We start from the raw sequence: 21,482 nt of genomic DNA, 5'->3' as shown, positions 1-21,482 counted from the left end.
TAGTGTTCGAAAATTGCTCGTTGTGAAATTCTAAGCTCACAGTTATTTTCCTTAAAACTCGAAGAAAACACTGATCGTGGTCTTGTTATTGTACTTTTATTGACGAGCCTTCTTATGGCGAATTAAATCGCTATTCGCTAACCATCCAATCAATTCCATGCAAATTGAAGCAGACTCTCTGTCATGAGTTAAAAGTCGCATTAGCAAATCATCTGTCGAAATACTTGATACCTAAACGAGGTTTTCTAACTCTCAAATAGTCAAACACCTGTTCGAAGCAATTGATTTGTATGCTTTTTATAAAATTTCATATGCTTTTGAGATCGAAGTACGTCCGACAGTTCTTTGTCTTTAACTGACTTATTTCTATTTTTAAACCTTTAATACATTATATAAATAATCTACATAATTGACATTTTTTTCAAAAATTGTTTGAATAATTCACTGGTCGACAAAAAAAAATTTTTGTCATACACATACGAAAATATGAAAAAAAAATAATTGCAACACGTAAGGATTTTATGTTACATTTATAGAACCATATTCATTGGCAAAATAATTAATATTTATTAAAAAAATACTTACACGTTTTTTAAATCTTATATATTGACAATATTTATAGTTTACATCCAAAAAACATGCCTCACATGTATTAAAAATAAAAAAAATTTCCTTTTATGAGGGGTTGCACTTTCTCTTTTTAAAAACCAACGGTAATCACCCATCACGGCCGAATCCCATCGTCCTTGATACCGAATTTATATTGTTCTAATATCTTGGTGGAACCTTTCACCCTGCTCATCACTGACAGCTCTCAAATTTTCGGGAAAAAATGTCAGATGGGAATTTGTAGTCGTCTAGAAGTGTCCGGTGAGCTTTTTTGTAAAATTGTCATCGTTCAGCAATTTTTTTATTTGTGGACCAATAAAAATACCTTCCTTCAATTTGATATCACTCAACTGGGGAAAGACTTCTCTGAGGTATTTGAATCCATCACCCTCTTTATCCATAACCTTTTATCAATCCAAGTTTAATGTGAAGGGGGGACAGAAGGGCATTTTTGCGATCTACAAGGTGTATAAACTCAACATTTTGAGATTCCAGTTGGAACTCACTACTTGCTTGCCAATTTTTTTTTACATACTGTTGGTCATCAGCCCGACTGTCCCATAGATAAAGCAAACAGATATGTTTCGTATATCCTTCCTGAAGTCCCATCAAAATTCCAATCACCTTCAGGTCCCCACATATCTGCCACTAATACTTGTAGTTAATTTTGTCTAAAAGCAAGCGAATAGTTTCCTTCAAATAGGCATCACTCACTGGGATTTTGCTCAATATCAACTTCCTTCATTAAACCATCAATATCCGTACACGGACATAACGAATTTTCCATTTTTGTCGTAATTTTAGTCTCTTTGGCTAACAAGTTCCATTTCTTAAGACGGGAAGCAAGAAGTTCAGACTGTTGCTTTGATAACCCCAAACCACGTGCTAAATCATTCAACTCACTTTGAATAGTCAAATGTGGCTCGCCGGAACTGGTACTCGGAGTAAAAATAGGATCGGTGCATTGTTCTTCGGATGTTCGTCCTGATGTTCTCTAGTATCTTCTAAAAAAATATTTTGCGGATCTGAAGGCGCAATCGGTACTGGTAAATCTTCGTTATGGGGAACAGGTCGAATAGCAGACGGCAAATTTGGATACTTGATCTTATGCTTTCCTTTCTTAGTTAGACAAAACTAGCAGTCGTCAAAATCGTTAGTAGGTTCCCGCCATATCATTGGAATTGTTAAAGGCATGCTTTTTTTCTTCCAATTCATCCTCTGCACTAATGACACGCTACAACTAACACAGCACGCGTGGGGGCCCACTGCTTGTCTTGGTCTCCAATTAAATTACACCAAAATATTTGAAATAGGATTTTTTCACATTTTCGGAAAATGGTCTGGCTTCACTTCCACCATAAACTCCACTCCACTCTTTATAATCACTTTTTGCACTATGAACAGAACATGAAACTCAACATAATACTCATTTTTAATGTAATTTTTATGTTTATTATTCTGAATACTACAGCTCAGGTATTTTTCAGCCATAACATTTACCGATATAAACCGCCCCTTTATAAAATTACCTACCTGCTAATGTAAACAGGGATAATTAAGCTATTGAAAAGTGGTACGTGTTAGGGCTTAATGAATATTTTTTCTATTATTGGACGGTTATTTCCATTTTAAAACTAAAGGTCTCGCCTGTGTTACGAAAATCTTGTCGGCCAGTGTTATCTATCTTTGTATAATAGTTTCAGATATTTTTCAACAAATATTACCTTATTACAATATTTGGTATTCATTTTTCGAAATTTTAATTTATTTTCGAGACGAAAGGACGTCAAATAATTTATTCAATTCAATAAATTATTTTTGGGGGCTAGTCTACATCTTCTTTTCATACTGATCTATTTATTAGGGTAGGCAATCGCAACGTTGTATTGTTTTGAAATTTACACTGTAAGATTGGATAAATTTTTTCCAATACCGTATATATTTTACAATCAGTGATTTTTTAATAAAGACGTATTAACGCGCTACTTAAAGACGCATATAGAGCTCCCACACTATTATATACTAGGTATACTATCAAATCGGACACCTTCTTACAGAGTACCAAGTTACAGTATCAAGCAGTCGATTATTTACAACCGTACTTGATAGTGTCTCGTGAATTGGTACTCCTCGACAGAGTCAAGAACTAGTTTGTGACTAAAACACTTAAGTTCGGAATTATTTGTAAATCATTCTGTGCAAGGTTAATATTTTGTGCTTAAGAGGTTTTTCTTATTATTTAAACTTGAGGTAGTACTTATTATGTCTATAATAATTATTTATGCACTATTAATTCACAATTATATGAATTAAGATTTGAGATATACCGAAAGATAATTAATGAAAAAATTTCAGGAAGTAATAAAATTTACATAATAAAAAACTTATTCTAATATAACCATATTTCATTCATTAACATCGATTTAAATTTCAACAGTGAAATTCTTTTTTTTTTCTTCTAGTACCTTTGTTAGATAAATGAGTAAAACTAATTTTTTTATTATTAAATAATTTTCTTTTTAATCCATTCTCGAGAATTATGCTGACGATTTTGATATAAACTATAACATTAGTACAAGATCTACGAGGATATATTGAAAAATTCTTAGCCTACTATAGAACCAAATAAAATTACAATGTTAAAATATACTCAACATATTCTCCTCTTAACCTGCAACGTCTCTAGACATTTCAAAAAAAAATGTTTCTTCTTGCTCTGCAAACCAGACCTAAACAGCTTTTATTACCTCCTCGTTAGAAGAAAATTTACGACCCCAAATCACGGATTTTTTGCATGGCAACATGAGATTTGTGTGCAGGGGCGTTGTCCTGCAAAAACAAAACACCTTTGGATAGCTCTTCGCGTCTTTTCCCTTTAATTTTTTCCCGTAGGGTGTTCAGTAATGTCGAATAGTAATCGCCAGTTATTGCTCAACCCTTATCCAAAAAATCAATTATGATTACTCCATGACAATCCCAAAAAACTTTTCCAGCAGATTTTTGGACACGAAACTTCTTAGATCTTGAAAAATCAGAGTGTCGCCATTCCATCGATTGTTGTTTTGTTTCTGGATTGTAGAAATGTACCCAAGTCTCATCCATAGTAACAATTCGGTTTAAGAAGTCTCTATCGTTTTCAAATCGAGCACAAATCGAACGCGATGCTTCTACCCTTACCTTGCACGCTTTTGGTCAATATTCAAACCTTTTGGCATCCATTTTGCAGCAATTTTTCTCATGTCCAAATTGACGTCAACTAGATGATGAACGCATTCGTATGAAATGTTCAGTGCTTCAGATATTCGTTTTAGCCCAATTCGATGGTCTGATAAAATCATGTCATGAGGATATTGATTACCAAGGGTATTAAGCATATCTTCGTAAATCTGCTTACCTCTTAACCCTTTTTTCTTTTAATTTATGCGTAACTATGGTTTATTTTTTTACGTCAAACTGATCTAGATTAACTAGATTTCAATACATCCTCGTATATACAGAAATTCTTCGAGATTATAAAGAATATTTTTATCTTTTATCATATTTGTCTGCTTTGTGAAACGAGGTGTTTTAGTTCTTCCAATATAAATTGCAGATTATAAAAACTTATATAAAAAACCCTTGCCGACAATTCTGTTTGATCTACCATAGGCTTAGATACCTAATTTTATAAATTTATTATTTTTATAAATACTTTTAAAAATATGTATATTTCATGCGTTTCAATATGACCGAGAATATATTTAAGATGATTCACAGGTGAAAAACAGATGAAAATTTCGAATTAGACGGTAATCTTGTTCGATCTGACCATCAGCTAAGTAGTCGTGCGATTGCTGAATCTATAGCAGTTGATAAATAATATGTGCGACAATTTTTAAAGAAAAAATGTGTGCAAAACTGGTGCCTCATTCCGCACTGTCCGTCAGGATGTTTCTAGGCAAGTACAACGTATCAGTGTTAGTCCCACCTTATTCGCCGGATCTTACACCGTGCGATTCCTACATACTGCCTACCTCTTTCCTGAAGTCAAATCTGCATTAGAAGGAACAATATTTGAGCCTGTTGAAGCTGTGAAAGAAAAAGCGGCGCACGTCCTGAAATAACTGACAGAAAAAGACTGCACTGTCTTGAAAATCCTATGGAGCTATGCACAGTTCTCCTTAAAAAATAATAGTCATCACTTTCTGGGACTACCAAATTATCTTTTCCGGAAAAGTTCACCCTTTGCAATCTACTGATTGTTTTTTCATCTCAAATGTAAAGTATTGGATCCAAGGTTCAGAAATTGACACAGATATTTGGACTTGTTCTACTTAAACTTGAAAGAACTTACAGAAAAAGACTGCACTGCCTTAAAAATCGTATGGAGTTACGCAAAGTTCTCCTTTTATTCGTAGATAAAAAAATCATCATCACCATCTAATTCATCTTAATTATTCAAAAAACTCCTTGATATATTTATTCATAATTTGTATGGCAATATACGTGGGTAAAACGTTTGCAAAAAAAACGTAATAGATATTTATACAAAATTACTGTCATTATTCCATAATAAATAATGTTTACAATTATGCGGTCTATTCAAAACATTTCAAATGTCTTTGTTTACAACACAGAGCACCTGCGGAATCAATACTCGCCCACCAATATCACCAACATTTTTTTAGAAGCTCTTGACAACTTACCAAAAAAGTGTTGGCGTCTAAATTATTAGACTTAAAAAATTAGATCATCCAACCATGAATAATAAAAAAATAAATACAACGTTCAGTAATTAATTTGATAAATAAAATATCGTTGTTTTGGAGAGCCTTAATCAAACTAAACAAGGGATAAAAAGGCATAAAACAGATAAAGTAACTACAGAACATAACTACACAATTACTACAGAAACATTGTTAAACTTTTTATATACGATAGACTATGACTATGATCTTGTGAATAGAACTAATGAAAAAAATATCAAAACTTCATTTCAGATATGCATAGATAACTTGCTGCATTGATTAGAAAGAAACACTATTAAATTAAGTTTGATTTTTTCTGCGATGTTTCATTAACGTATATTCTACTTTATAACTCGGCCTTTAGAGCTTTCCTAGGTTTTCTTACGATAATAGTGAAAACCAGTGTATTTAACAAACGTGTTTTATTGAAATTGAAACTTCAAGGCGTGTAACCTTACTTTCCCGGCTGGAGACTCTTTTTAAGTATTTTAAGTATTGGTACTTGAATTGGCAACATTTAACGAGTTCAAAGAAATAACATCGGCTATAGTTGTATTAGTACTTATTGGATTGTTGGTAGGATCGTGAACATTTACAATGTTGCTATAAAGTCGAACAACAAGTTGTTTCCCATTTTGTTTTTTATTGAGATGTCTACGTAACCGTCCGCAACTGTGTTGGATTTCCACCCACCGTGCTTCTTTAGTTGAATTATATCTCCACCGGAATCAACTAAAAGAGACGCTGAAGAGCGTCGGAATGTATGCCCAGTGTAGTTTTTTCGATTAGGTAAATTCAAATATGTTGCGATAAGCGAGGGAATTTTTGAAAAAGTATTGATGCCTACAACTTGGGTTTTGCCATTTTCCATTTCAATACTGCTAAAAGAAATTATGTGTTTTGACATTTGGGGGTCGTTGGTTTTTATATTTCTTATTTACCAAGTTTAATCTATTGACAGATATTTCACCAATAACAGTAAATCGACATTGAACATGAGTTTTTGTATAAGGTACTTTGATAATTAAAACATTTCCGGTATTATTAATATTGTTACACTTCATTTTATATAATTCTTCCCTCCGATTCATTCATTCAAATTCATACTTTATGCATGAGATAATAATCGTCTGGAGCTTGGAACAGAAACTTGACGGAAAAATGATTTAGATTTTTTGGGTCTATAGCCAACTGATTTATTTTTCAATTATGCAATGAGTTTCGAGTATTTACTGATGTCTACGTCGTTATTTACCATTAGGGTACCTTTCAGTTTTGAATAAGTCGACGAAAGTATTGAAGACTTCCACATTTTGGATTTAGTTTCAAAGTAAGCTAGTAACACTCTTTCTGTGAAGATAATTTCATTGTCCCAGAAAGTATTGTTTTTTAAGGAGAACTGTGCATAGCTCCATACGATTTTCAAAACATAAATATTGTTTCTTCTAATGCAAATTTGAAAGAGGTAGGAGTCGTAAGATCCGGCGAATAAGGTCTAACACTGATATGTTGTACTTGGCTATAAACATCCTTACGGACAGTGCGGAAAGAGGCACCTGTTTTGCACATATTTTTTGTTTAAAAATTGTCGCAAATATTATTTATCAATTCCTGTAGATTCAGCAATCGCACGACTACTTAGCTGATGGTCAGATCGAACAAGATTACCGTCTTTTGGAAATTTTTATCTATTTTTGACCTGGTAGTGCGATCCGAACGTGAATCATCTTAAACATCTTCTCGGTCATCTTTAAACGCTTAAACCGCGCAAAAACACGAGGACGCGACAAACATTCATTTCCATACACTTGCGTCAATAAGTCTCAGTTGCAGTTTTTGCAAGTTTTACATTGATCATTTTCACAGCAAAACAAAAAAACAGTTTCTATACAAACAAAGGCTACGGCTGGTTTGTCTACAGACACGGTAGACATCGCATTGTTTTGAGAGACCTACCAACGTCCTGATTTTTTTTACTCATAGACTGAGTTCAATAAAGTAAAATAGAAAGGGAAGACAAAAATTAATAAAAAAAATATCGTATTTTAAAACGAAAAAATTGCCGTAGGATCAGGAAAATCATCCTGTTTATTTCAACTATCTACATGGATAGGATTCTACTTCTATATCATCCATATCTAGCACATAGTGACATTTTCTATCCTCAGCGGCGAATTCACTTGCATAATTTAAACTTGCAAAGGCAGGTCAATATGTCTTTTCACCCCCGTATAACCATGAAAATCTATCGAGTGGTCTAATTGGAATGGTAATGGATTCAGTTTTTCATAAGTAGTTTTTAACTCTTTTCCATAGAGAGAGAGAGAGAGAGAGAGAGAAATGCTTTATTGTCAGAAAATTGTTACAAAAACTAAAAAATAAACCTAAACATACAAATAAAATACAATTTCCATATACAGAAGAAAACCACAATGATTAACAAAATTATAGGTAATAGTAACAGGTAATTATTAGTATATAAGTTCATAGCAAAAATTAAATCAGTATGCAGTATTATTAGAATAGAAGTCGTTTACAGAGTAGAAGGCACTTTCCAATTATTGCGGAATGCGGGAAAATATGATATCGATTTGATATCAATTTGCAAGTTATTGTGCATTTTTTTGCATTGTAAAATATTGAGCACTCAACTAACTCTGAACGTGGAGTAGGTAAGTAAAGGTTGTGCTCCACGTTTTTAAGTGAATAGCCGTGTAACGATATTTGCGAAATTGGAGAAGCTTGCTTACGAATTAGACAAACGGATTCAAAGGTGAATAAGGAAAGAAGATTCAGAATTTTTAATCTTTTAAAGAAGTCCCTGCAGTGAGCCCTGCTGTTTAGTCCGAGTAAATATCTAACAGCTCTCTTTTCTAGATAAGTTCACTACTTTGGAAACTGATCTCAACGCAAAAAAGGAGGAACTTAATTTTTTAGATTAGGCGGTAATATATAACTTCCATTTCAAAGAATTGTCCACAACAAGCCCTAAGAATTTCACAGATTCAACGACGTCCATTGTGGTTTAATAAAAAAGGCTGCAATGTGTTTTTATATGATAAAATTTGATTTTAGAAACGTTGAGACAGATAAGATTAGAATCGCACCATGATTTAATGGTGACTAGATCTCTAGAAATGATCCTATGTGCTCCAAAAGAGACAATTGTCGTCTGCAATTAGACATATTTTACCACTGATGTCTAGATAGGCGATATAAACAGAACAAGAAGAATATATATCTCAATGAATCGCAGGCCTTTTGGGGATATTCTGTCGATTTGTTTCATGATGTGTGATATTAACGGAACCTTATTGAAGAAACAAAATGTGGAAGAAATTAAAACCAAACGAACTAGTACTGAAGTTACAACTACAGTAATGATAGATTCGAAAAAATATCGAAATTTGAACGACAATATGTTCACCAAGTAGATCTGTAGTATGTCGATTAAAGAAGAACAAAAAATGACTTACGGCTCTGTAATAGTTTGTTTATTTAAATTGTTTAGAGTACATCAACTCGTAGGCTTTTAGTAGTTCATTTCTTAAAAATATCATAATTTTCAGTTGCATCTTCTTTTCTTTATCATTCAATTATCACTTTATTATTAATCAGAGCAGGTGTACTTCGCCTTGTATTATATTTACACTGCATTAAGGTAGTTGAGATATTGTTACAAATTTTCTTCTAATGTTGCCTAATAGTTCGCCATTATACATAAAATACCTTGTTTTATTTTATGGAGTGGTTTTACTTTAAATGGTATTCGTTCGCTAAATACCTTCTCGACGCCAATAACGTTTAAATAGCAAGAATAATCAATAGCAAATCGTTTCTGTACATTGAATAAAAGTACGTTCATTTCACTTGACAGTATGAATGATTTAAGTGTTCTTTGTTTCACAATAGCCCTTTAAAGGAATGGTGATACTTGTATTCTGAACAAAACATATACTATAATTGAACGTCGTTCGAAAAAAATGGATATTGTTAAAATTAAGGTTGAGTCATTAGTCAATTTTGGAATGCTTGATGTAATAAACGTTAACAAATGATGTTCCGATATGTTTCAATCCAAATAATATTTTTTTGCAAGGATAAACAGTCGATCTATTTGGATCCTGTCTGTAAAAAGTTTTCTTACACCTTGTAATTTACGTAGTGTGTTTTATTGCTACCTCGACATACGCATATGATTTCCAATAATAAAAGAAATACGAAAGAAACGATTCAATGTCACAATAATAATGTAGGCTTTTTAATTATTAACAACGTAGTTAAATTAAATTCCTAAATTTTGTAAATAAATTCCTCAACCGGCCTTGTAGGTTAATAACGGCTTAAGTGAGCTTATCAAAAATGGGCATGAAAAGGACTGCGGTTCTTAAACTGAAAATACCGCTATGATGAATAATATTTCAAATTGTGACTTATTGTGACCAAATATGAAGAGAAAATATTATTAACAAACTTTTGTTGTTAGTCTCACGGTTATTACCTTGTTGGATACAAGAACAGAATTCGAAAATTTTTATAACTTGCTTTAAATGTGATTCAGTTAATTAAGTTTTTATATCAACTAAAGCATTCTTGTTCAGCTACTGTTGTGTTTGTGTTGGAAAGAAAAAGACTCGGATGATACTACCTAAATATTAATTTTAATATCCTCGATAAAATTTACTAATAAATCTGAAGTATTTCGGTTATCTATGCTTAAAAGGTGTGCGAGGTTTAAAGGTAGGGAGTAGCTTTGTTTAACAAGTGACTGTGTAGTTCTTCCAATATCAATTGCAGATCATAAAAACCCTAACCGACAATTTTGTTTGATCTATCTACCATAGGCGTAGATAACTCATTTTATATATTTATCATTTTTATAAATACTTTTAAAAGTATGTAATTTTATGCCAGAAAGTATGGTAATTATACACTTTCACGGTCACCTGGTTTTTTGGCTCTAGAAAATCGAAAAATGGATGGATTTTAATGATCTTGGTCTCAAAATGTTCCATGTTCCACGGCGGATTTATAAAAAAAATTAGTAGAAATAGCTGGAATGAAAATTTCTCATAGTTTTACTGTTTTAAATCGTAAAAAAGGGTTTGCAAAATAATCCTTTACAAAAAATTATCTCATTATCAGATAAAGTTCTTATATTTGTTTTTGTATTCTACATAAATTAATAAACAATTTAAAAAAAAATCCAAAAAGAATGATTTTTTCAGTTTTTATAGCTTAAAATGAAATAGATGAAAAACAATCAATTTTCGTGAATAGTTTAGTACTACATTATTCAATGTTAATAGTTTTTGGACCATTAAAAATCGAAAAATAGATAAATTTTATAATTTTGGTCTCAAAATGTTCCATTTTACGACGAATTTATGAAAAACACGGGGGTAGTGGCTAAATTTGCGGTTTTTAATAGTTTTAAACCTTAAATAGTAGAAAAACTTTTTTTTTCAAAATATTCATTTTTTTATGTAAATTGCGAAAAAAAATATACGAACTTGATTCTACGACGTCAGAAACAGTTACGAAGGATTATATGTAGAAAGTCATGTTTTTTGCATTAAAAGTCATGAAACTGTAAAAAATATTTATTTTTTTTAATTTTCGTATTTTTTTTATAAATCCGCCGTAAAATGGAATATTTTGAGACCAAGATCATTAAAATCCATCCATTTTTCGATTTTCTAGAGCCAAAAAACCAGGTGACCGTGAAAGTGTATAATTACCATAATTTTCTGTAAAGGATTATTTTGCAAAACCGTTTTTTTTTTACGATTTAAAACAGTAAAACTATGAGAAATTTTCATTCCAGCTATTTCTACTAATTTTTTTTATAAATCCGCCGTAAAATGGAACATTTTGAGACCAAGATCATTAAAATCCATCCATTTTTCGATTTTCTAGAGCCAAAAAACCAGGTGACCGTGAAAGTGTATAATTACCGAAAGTATTCGTTGAAAGGCAATCGAATAATTATAAATTGGACAGATGCACTTAATTGTAGTCCTACTTGAAACTTGAAAAAAAATCATTATTATACCTCATTAACTTACTAGAACTGAATATTAAAATATAAAAAGTAAATAGACGAGTAAAATGTACATGCCTGTAAGGGCGTTTGGTTTAAACAGAGTACCAGGCGTGAGCTGAGCCCTTTTTGTATCCCATCCATTCGTTTTTTTTCTGGAAAACGAAATTTCAAAGCAAAAACCAAAAAAAAAAATTAAATTCTTTGCAAATAAAACAAAAGAAAAAAAAATACATTTTAATTCCAAAGTATCTTTATAAATAAATAATCTTGGTAATCAGAATCGTCATCATTTGATTGAATTATGATGGGTTGTAAAGTGGATGATTGTCCACGTGGACTGACGGTTTGTTAGATATTTACCGAATTTTTTTCAAGAAGTAAACATTATTTTCCTTTCCTCAATTTGGTATGAGTGCCGTGCGTATTTATGAAATATCGATTTATCCTCGCTCAACTGTCTTCTGCATTTGATATTGGAAGAACTATAACAAATTGTTTGTTTTATGAATGTCATTGGTGCATCCGGAAAAAATGTGATTGGAATCTGCATAATAATTATCATCGCAAGTATAGGCTGATGATTGTATAATACAAAGCTTGGCAAAATGACCAGTCTTCATTCTAAGTATACTTGCTGAGTAAATTTTCGAAGTTGTTTATTCAAAAATATGGTGAGGGTAAGGTAGAATGAATTTTAAAATAGGGGTTATTCGAGGATCGTGAAGCAGTATTCCAATGTTTCTGTAAGGATACGTACATTTTATGTTACAATGAATTGATTGCGTCTTTTCCTGTATATACGTTACAAAAAACTCCATTAAGTTATTATCATTAAAGTCATTAAAATTTTTCGTATTCTCACTCTATGCAAGATTAAAGCCGTTCTTCAAAACGTAGTGTATGTATCCTGACTTGCACATGTACGGGATGTCCTGTATAGAACCGATACCTAGCAGAGACATCTGAGGGAGCCCAAAATATGACGATTGGGGGCAATTCATCTTTATATCAAGTTGCATTCCTGATGAGTTATAGTAGGCCTCAAAGTAGGATCCAAAATTTCGAAAATTTAATTTCTTTGTAACGCTTTAACTCAAAAATACCTGTTAAGGACATTAAGTAATGGGGAGTAAAAAGCGATCAAATTAGGAGTGATCTAACCTTAACATTTCACAACAGTTTTTTATCTGTTAATTTATTTTAAAAAAATTATTTTCATACTATGTATAATTCAATTACTACAGGGTGTTTTGGAATAGCGCTTCAAGCTCTCGGGAAATGATTTTATAGGTAAATATAAAGAAACAAGTTGTCTCGGGTCTGAAATTGTCATACAAATTTGTTTGGTCTATACGTATTTTGACCTGGAAAATTGAATAAAATAGGTCTTACATCTGTAACATAGAATAATGAAAATATTTTCAACTTGCATTTACTTTTTATTGAGGTTGTATACCTGAATCTCTTAAGAATCAAATTTTTTTCAAGTTTTATTTGAAAGTTTAATGCATTGATTAGGCATTTAACAAAGTTGTTTCATTCCGAACATAAAAAAGTGTATTTTGGAGTTGAGATTTTTGTATTTTACGTCAGTTACAGATCTGAAACCTATTTTATTAAATTTTCAGTTCAAAATACGTATAGACCAAACAAATTTGCATGACAATTTCAGACCCAAGACATTCAATATGGCTTCCTATTATTGGTGGAACAGAAAACCTGGCGAAATCTATCGGTCACTATAACTCGCTTACGAAGTGTGTTCGGAAGTTTTGTTATACAAACTTTTTTTCTTATTTCTACCTATAGAATCATTTCCCGAGAGATTGGAGTGCTATTCAGAAACACCCTGTATACATTCATAGTCAACTCTTGATTTTTTAAATGGCATTTTTGAAAACATGTCTTCGGTTATCCGTTTTTCTCTTGAATAGACTACAGATAAAAAAGCTCGGTAAAATTTTAACGTTAGGTCACCCCTAATTAACCCCCTAGAACGGTGCGATCGTTTTCTACTTATCAAATATCTATTACCTCATCAAATGTACCAAATTTGGTATTTTTGAGTTATTTTTGCAAATAATCAAGTTTTTTGGGCCCTATTTTAAGGCCTAATTACTTCTCACGAACGCAACTTAATGAACAAGTAAATTTTCTGGATTTGTCATATTTTGGGCTCCTCTATACGCCATACTCTGTGTACTCAGGTATATTGCTATAAATTCATTATAATAAATGGATTATTACTTGGTGTTCTGTTATTTACATCAATAAATTTACGTTGTGTGTAGTATTTCGTACATTTTAGAAAGTCCGTTTGTGACGAATCTATTGTTTATTTTCAAAAGCATGTCCTTTTTTCGTAAATTTTTGCCAATCTGTGAATTAGAACGAAACTCATATTTATTGAAATCTTTGTCGAAACTACGAACAAAGCACAACTTCTCATTTTATTTAATATTTTCTGTTTCTCATTATTTTGTTACCAACCAGAAACACAGAATTATTGCAAATATAAGAAACCAGACCGAAAATAATTATTTATGTTAATCTTATTCTACAACTAAGTGTTTGATGTTCTTATAAAATAAAAGTCCATTATTATTTTCGCTGATTTATTAATAGAAGAAAGTATTAACGGTATCTTATAAATTATCTGGAGTGTGTAATTCAAATTCATTCAACATTAACAGTATCTTACAATACGTTTTGTGTCCATTCGATATAACATTGATCGCACACAGCTAAATTAATATAGTTGAAAACTTCTCCATTACGTTAGACACAATTTGTCAAATAGTCAGTGGATAGAAACATTTGCTTGATTGATATACTGAAATAGAATTACGAGGATATATTGAAAAATTTCAATGTTTCTTCTTGCTCTGCAAACCAGACCTCCACAGCTTTTATTACCTCCTCGTTGGAAGAGAATTTACGACTTTTTTAACCTTTTTTTCAGTCGAGGAAAGAAATGATAGTCGGACGGAGCCAAATCTGGTGAATAAGGGGGGTGTTCTAGTAATTCAAACCCTAAAACACGAATTTTTTGCATGGCAACATGAGATTTGTGTGCATGGGCATTGTCCTGCAAAATCAAAATACCTTTGGATAGCTTTTCGCTTATTTTCTCTTTAATTTTTTCCCGTAGAGTGGCCAGTAATGTCGAATAGTAATCTCCAGTTATTGTTCTACCCTTATCCAAAAAATCAATCATGGTTACTCCATGGCAATCCCAAAAAACTGAAGCGAGAACTTTTCCAGCAGATTTTTAGACGCGAAACTTCTTAGGTCTTGGAGAACCAGAGTGTCGCAATTCCATCGATTGCTGCTTTGTTTCTGAGTCGTAGAAATGTACCCAAGTCTCATCCATAGTAACAAATTTTTCAAATCGAGCACAGATCGAACGCGATGCTTTTATCCTTGCACGCTTTTGGTCAAGGGGATCCATTTTGCATCAATTTTTCTCATTTCCAAATTGACGTGAACCATATGATGAACGCGTTCGTTTGAAATATTCAGTGCTGCAGATATTCGTTTTAGCCCAATTCGACGGTCTGATAAAATAATATCATGAACTGCATCGATATTTATGCGGACTGACCCAGAAACTGGCCTTCCCGATCGGTCATCAACTTCGATGGAGAATTTATCTTTTTTGAAGCTTGCAGTCCAATTTTTCACGGTCTCATACGAAGGACATCGATCACCAAGGGTATTAAGCATATCTTCGTAAATCTGCTTGGCATAAAGGTATGTGAAAGGCTATGTAAATTCAAACAGAACTTGTCAGCAAATGTTCATAAAATTTTGAAATCCTATATCAGCAATAGATACTTCCACGTAAGATACCACAATTAGTACTCCACGCTGGAATACCCCAAGGAAGCGTATTAGGCTCTTACTGTATCTAATATTCACAGCCGACCTGCCAACTGATATAAACATTACCTCGTCCACATTCTCCGAAGACACAGCAATTCTTGCATCTAACAAAAATTCCAAAATCGAAACCCAGCAAAGTAACCTGTCCAAAATACATCTATGGATGATAAAATAGGAAAAAAATAAATGAAAATAAATAACAACATTCAACGTCAAAGAAATTCCACAAAGTGATGAAATATAATATCTGGGTATGCGCCTGCACAGGAATGTGGCAACCACGCCATGCGCCATCGTATTTAAAAACACTTAATACAGGTAAATATTTTTCCGAATAACTTCGTCAATAGAACAATATTCCTTCCACCCTTAACTGACCGATACCTGACCTGCAATTAACTTCCTCTTCGATATACCTGGTACGCGTTGGCACAGACATAAACCCAGGCAAAATGTTTTGAATCTGAGAAAAACTTATTCTGTCTCGGGACAGCGAAGCGAGCAGCTCTCGAACGTTTACATCTTTGCGGAGCTACGCTGCTCCTAGAGGCACAGTCCGCTGGGAAGGTTATGGCTTCAGTATTTTGGGACGTGCATGGAATATTGCTCATCGAATCTCTCCAAAAGGGAGGGACAATCAATAGCGAATACTACATATTGTTGTTGGATAGTTTGAATGTAAAAATCAAGAAAAAACGGCCTCATACCTAAAAGAAAAAAACCACTGCTTCACCAAGACAATGCACGATTCACAAGAAGATGGCAACGATGATTAAATTGAACGAATTAAACTTCGAGTTGCTTCTTCACCCACCGTATAGTCCAGATTTGGCCCCTAGTGACTACTGGCTATTTTCTGATCTCAAAAAAATGTTTGCCGGTAAGAAATTCAGCTCAAATGAAGAAGCAACTGCTAAAACTGAATCCTCTTTTGAGGCAAAAGACAAAATCTTTCTACAAGCACGGCATCGAGAAGTTAGAGAAGCGTTGGAAAGATTGTATTACTCTTGAACGATATGACATTGATGAATAAAATCGAAAATATGTTTTTCTTAGTTAGTCACACGACTTATTGAGTGATTATTTGATTACTCTCACCAGATGGTAAAAATTTTATACCAAAGTGGGATAGAGGTGAAAAAATCTAAGTAGCGCTACTGATAATCTTATGCTAAAAATAATCAGTGCGAAAAGAGAATGCTTATCTTCAGTCTAAAAACTTTTTACAGCAATTTAAGTAAATAATAATAGTGCATAGCAAATCAAATCGAATCGAGTGCAATATTGAATAAATTTAAACAATAAATAAAACTTTACAGTTGTTCAAAGAAGCTTTATAAAATAATATGAATCATTTCGTTATACAGTAAATTATCTTCAAGAAATTATAGTGTGTTTGTTAGATATATATCTAGATTCGGTGTACAGACACTTCCATTCATTGAGTGGAGTAGCTGTTCTAAATTAGTCGCTTCAGGTACTTTGTTTGTTCTTTGTTGAATGTATTAATGAAATATTCAACTTTCCATGTATTGATGATTATTTGTTTACTTTGCATATATTTTACATTGGCACCATTTTGTATAAGATATTCATTTTCATCAGAACCGATGATCTATTCTTCTTATATTTTCGTATTGAATTTCAATTCATACTGAATACTCGTATATTATGAAATCTTCCGAATTGATTTTTTCTCACTTAACTTGAAATTTCAAACACGTAACGACAATAATCGAATCTGATAATTAAATGACATATCAAGATTAAGATTATCTATATAAAAGGACACGGAATGATTTTATAAGATTTTGAATATATGAAAACTTCCCAAAAACAAAATACTTTTAATTATGTAAATTAGATAAAAAATATACCTAATCTGTTACTGTGAAAGATTTTTTCAAATTATGCCACAAAAAATTGAAGACAAGCCTTTTTATACTGTAGAAGGGAAAATCCTCATGACCACTCGACATCATCGTCGGATAGTGTGGGACTCTTACAGACTAAAACTCCTCCTGGGTTCTCACACTTCGCAACTTCGTTGCAAAAACTTTCTTTCATTATGTCTAGTTCCTACTCTCTTTCTCTTTGGTCCTTATAATAGTCCATATCCATTCTAACAAGCATTCCATCATGTTAGCAATATTAAAAATTCTTCAACGTTTTTGTATGTACAAATTTCTTACTTATTCCTGGAGCAATAGAAGAGCGAATGCTCGGCATCGACTTCCCCACTGCAGTAGGTGCAAATACTTGCAAAAGCATCCGTTGCCTGTAAGTGCTTGAGTTAAGTATTTAGTTTACCCATGCATCCTGTTCACCCAGACTTCAATAACTGCAATGAGTCGGTGGGTCCATCGGTCATACTTTCCGGTGTCCCATTTCACTTGTCACCTCTGGATAAGATTTGTTCTTGCGTCAGCCTTCGACACTCCGTCATACCTGTGTTTCCTCTCTTATACTTGTAGCTCCAGAGAAGCCAACCCTGCGATTAACCCCTACTCTTACGGTAGATTCTTCTTACAAACAAATGTTTTTCTAGAGTTCTTGTTATTATCTGTAACTTTCTTATACAAAAAGGACTGTTACGTGACCAGTATCTACGCTTACGCCGATTTACGTTTTTATCAGTTTCATGGAAATCATAACCTTATTTTAAAAATTGGATCGTTTCGATCGGAATATCTATCTATCAATCTTTCTGTTAGCAAACTCTTCACGTCTTTCAAAATCACGAACTCTTGAACTAACTTTGTTTCATTACGTTTGTTTAAGAAATATCAAGTTTCCTACTCAAATGTGGATCGTCTTCTACGCCCTGATTTGGATGAACCTTCCACAGCACCAGTATGGTTAAACTTTCTTATTATATTATTGATAGCACTTGTTATGAGATTTCGGTTAGGATGTAGACAATAAAATTTATCACACGATTATTATGGACTGAAATAATGGCAAATAAGTGTTGGAAATATTGCATGAAAAATAACGTTTGATCTTCTAGTGACACCCTTCCAGCGTCAACTTTACGAGGGGGTACCCAAAAGTAACCGGAATAGCATTGCCATGGGTGGTTGTAGTACTGATTTCAGCCGCTAGGGCATGCCTAGCGCAACTCGTTGCCAGTTCAGTGCCGCGCGGGCCGTTGACCTGCCACGTTCTGTTCGTCACTAGTGACCGTTTTTGCTAGTGCTGTTTCACTGCTGCTTCGTTTTTTTATGATGGCAAATTCAAGTGCACAACGTGCCGCTGTGAAATTTTGTTTTCTGCTAGGTAAAAACGCTGCTGAAACTGTTTTAATGTTGAATATTGCTTATAATGATGATGCTATGGGGAAAACACAAGTGTAAGAGTGGTTTTCTCGATTTAAAAATGGCGACATGTCGATCGATGACAAACCTCGCTCTGGACGTACATCAACTGCCCGAATCGATGAAAATGTTGAAAGAATTCGAGAGCTTGTACGGACAGACCGTCGACACACAATTGATCAACTGTCTAAAATCAGTGGAATATCTTGGAGCTCGGTTCAGAAAACAGGTGACTGGTTCTTCCACCATGACAACGCACCTGCACACTCAGCAATCACTGTTAGCCAGTTTTTGGTTAAAAATAACATGGTTCCACTGCCCCACGCACCTTATTCGCCTGACCCGGCTCCGTGCGACTTTTTCTTGTTTCCACGCATGAAAAGGGGCATGAAAGGACGGCGATTTGAAAACATTGAAGGCATCAAGTAAAGAACGAGATAGGAGCTTGCGACCATATCTAAAGATAAGTTCAAACAATGTTTCGAACAGTGGAAGCACCGCTGGGACAAATGTATTACTTGTAATGGAGAGTATTTTGAAGGGGATAAGGTTGATTTGTAAATATATAGCATTCAAAAAAATAATTCCGGTTATTTTTGGGTACCCCCTCGTACGAAGTAAATGTCTCAGGGTAATATACACAATTCACTATGAAAGACAATGTTTTGCGTGAAAAAATCCCTGCTTTGTGCTTATTACATATGCAAAAACGCAAGGGCCTAGGTTCCTTAAAGCATTAATAAATAAATACAGATTGTAAAACACCATGGTCTTCCCGAATTTTACTTTAGGGACTTGCTTCTGATGATGAGACATATAATAATGAGGCAGATTATACAATACAATCATCGTTCTCATCAGACCAAACGTTTAGAAAATAACAATAAACTAGGACATTAGGTGGTAGCATATTTTTCCTTTAGATACCAAGTCACTCCTACATTGCGAGATGCTGGACAATGTTTAACGATGTATACGGTATCTCGTTTATAATTAGGTGAAATGTAGATATTCTGATATAGGTCTTTAAACTTTAGAAGATAGAAAGAAGCTTTGAATGAAACAGAATTGAGTGAAATATCTTTTCTCAGTAAAAGATACAAAGTTCGGTGATGGATTTCCACCAAAATTCAATAATTATTAAGTTCTGTTATAATTGGAACTAGAATTAGCACTTAAGCTTGAAATGAATGTGCTTAGTGAAGACAAGAAGGAAATTGGTGCTTGCATTTTCAAAAGCCATAATCAATTAAACACCTTTTAGTGTTTGATTTTTCACTCGCTCGTAAATTATGAATATTTTGAAATTTTTAAAAAAGATCTTTGAGAAGAGGAAATTCTGAAACGAATGAGCTGATCCAAATAATTTTAGATATGGTATATCGAACTAAAACCGATTTGAATTTGTAGACTAGATTAGATTAAGTTTTGTCATTCAAATGTAGGTTTAGTATTCTCAAAATGGCACTATGTTTCATATTGGTTGATCCGCTCATTCGTTGTTCAAAGTTGACGCGTACTTTTTTGAAATAGACAAACTTTGACTATATATTAATAATCTTTGAAAGGTGTAGCACCATAGTAAGCTCACGAACGATTGTTAAAAGAATAGTCACCCTCAATTCGAATATGTAGTATAAAGATGGATGCTGTATTTAAAAGTGGCTGAAGCCTTTAAAATCTCTATTAAGGTTGTGTGAGAAATATTGTGGCTGACAAAAGATCTGTGGAAACAAAAACAGTCTCGTATGCGATTTCCCATCAAAATTTGGAGCATTTTAAAAAGGACATTGATCCTTGTTTTATAGCTGTAGATGAGACTTGGGTTTACCATAACGATCCTGAAACAGAACAAGGCGCTAACAAGTGGTTTGAACCCAGTACTTCAGCTTCAAAGCTAGTTAGACTCCAGATATGGGACAAGAATATATTGGCATCACCTTTTTGTGATACAGAAGGATTTTAGCTTGTAGATTATCTGCGCAAAGTATTTGTATGTAATTTTCAAATATTTATAAAAAACGAACTGATTTCCATAATATACTAATAGAGTGAAAAAACGATCTGAAAAATTATTGGATTATTGCAACCACTGTATTCGCCAGGTTTGACTCTCTCTGATTTCTGGCTGTTTTTACATCTCAAAAAAATCTTTTTAACAAATGATAACATATTGAACAACCAGGTATTTTTGCAGGTCTTTGTTCACATTAAATACATAATAGTAATTATAGTAAATCTAAAATATTTGTTTATCAAGGATTAAAATTTATAAAAACTAATTTTTATTGTATATATCTAATGAATAACGACTTATAGCATTACAAATCGATATTTCAAATTATAAATTTTCAATGAAAGTAACCTGGTGCCGTTTTATAATTACAACAATTTCGTTTTCTAAAAAGAGATCATTCAAACAAATGCGGGTAGAAACTAGATCATATTTATTTCCAAAGTCGAAAGTAATGTCTCGATAATAATTCGTTTCCTTTCTTGAAGTTGCATGAATGGCGTCAATGGTGATTTATATGCGAAAAATAAATCAACAGCCTCGAATAATTACCATATTTTATGCTCTAGTTACATCTAAAACATTAGATGCATTACCGGAATCCGAAGTAATGACAAACTCACTATTAAATATTCGTCTTGTTTGAATATATTGTAATGTTTTTCTTATTTATTTTTTCTTTTTCTTTCGGTGGGGCGAATTTATAAACACTGTTTTTTACTCGCTTAATTTATTTAATCACTTTACACAACTCGTACACTTAACTAACGTATATCATGATTAACTTATCACTAATAACTAACTTATTTAAATTCTTCGGTTATTTTTCTATGTCATTCCGTTTACTACGACTATTTATTATAAACTAACTCCGCTAAACAAAA

At 32.9% G+C, this 21,482-nt stretch overlaps 1 protein-coding gene across 1 annotated transcript in view; it reads left to right on the top strand.

The window, feature by feature from the left end:
* Positions 1-21,482, top strand: part of LOC130898030 (WD repeat-containing protein 47) — a 136,429-nt gene that overhangs the window by 58,548 nt on the left and 56,399 nt on the right. The window lies entirely within an intron of this gene.

This window comes from Diorhabda carinulata, chromosome 9 (genome assembly GCF_026250575.1).
Source record: "Diorhabda carinulata isolate Delta chromosome 9, icDioCari1.1, whole genome shotgun sequence".
NCBI lineage: Eukaryota > Metazoa > Arthropoda > Insecta > Coleoptera > Chrysomelidae > Diorhabda > Diorhabda carinulata.
The sequence above is the reverse complement of the archived record's forward strand: the minus strand, read 5'-3'. Positions and strand labels throughout refer to the sequence as shown.